Source organism: Seriola lalandi, unplaced genomic scaffold, assembly GCF_002814215.2.
Source record: "Seriola lalandi dorsalis isolate HSWRI2012SDOR001 ecotype SW California unplaced genomic scaffold, Sedor1 jcf7180002054984, whole genome shotgun sequence".
Classification (NCBI taxonomy): domain Eukaryota; kingdom Metazoa; phylum Chordata; class Actinopteri; order Carangiformes; family Carangidae; genus Seriola; species Seriola lalandi.
The window spans coordinates 120,395-121,167 of record NW_019525533.1 but is presented as its reverse complement, the minus strand read 5'-3'; the positions used below and the strand labels follow the sequence as shown (position 1 = coordinate 121,167).

General features: G+C 38.4%; 2 protein-coding genes across 2 annotated transcripts in view; both read left to right on the top strand.

The window, feature by feature from the left end:
- Positions 1-773, top strand: part of LOC111647312 (uncharacterized) — a 72,467-nt gene that overhangs the window by 43,981 nt on the left and 27,713 nt on the right. The gene's annotated exons all lie outside the window — the stretch shown is intronic.
- The window catches only part of LOC111647310 (5'-AMP-activated protein kinase subunit gamma-2-like), a 16,172-nt gene that overhangs the window by 11,849 nt on the left and 3,550 nt on the right, over positions 1-773 (top strand). The window lies entirely within an intron of this gene.

Genomic DNA, 773 nt, shown 5'->3' with positions numbered 1-773 from the left:
TGATACGTTTGAAAAACTCATCATTTATCATTTTTTCATACAATAATGTATTTACAATTAAAATATATAAAATAAAATAAAAACACTTCAAAACCCAGGAAGTCCTTCAACAATAATTCCTCCGTTCCTCCCTTCTTTTTAAAATAAATAAGATGTTTAACATGTTTCTCATGTCTTTCATTTCCAAATCAAGGTTGATGGACGTGTATGTCCTTGTTCTTTGTGAAACATCGCACCTTATTTTGTTTTTCTTACTGGTGAACAACACACATACATACACGCATGCACACACAGACACACACACAGACACGTGATTTCCTGTAAGACTCGGCAGGTAAAAGTGAAACTCAAAGTTCAGACTCCATTTTGAATCGACGGAGCAGAAGGAGGGAAGAAGTCTGAGGCAGGTGAGCGGTGAAACAACATTACTCTTATTTTACTGTCAAAGTGTCAGAGTCACTTTTCTCTCTGTGGCGGGAAGAAGAGTCAGAATGAACTTTTTTCCAAACAAAGACACTGAGGAAAGCAGGAAATAACATGAGGTGGTACTTCCGGTTCTCTCCGTCAGAATCAACAGTTTGATTCGTCTGCGACACAACGTTGAATATTCACAAGCTACAACTAACCCAAGAACACTGACCAGGTTTTTATACTATTTACTTTATTATACAGTACAGTGTGTGTGTGTGTGTGTGTGTGTGTGTGAGAGAGAGTGTGTGTGTGTGTGTGTGATCTCACAGTCAGTGTTACTGGTTTCCCTCTCAGACTGACTG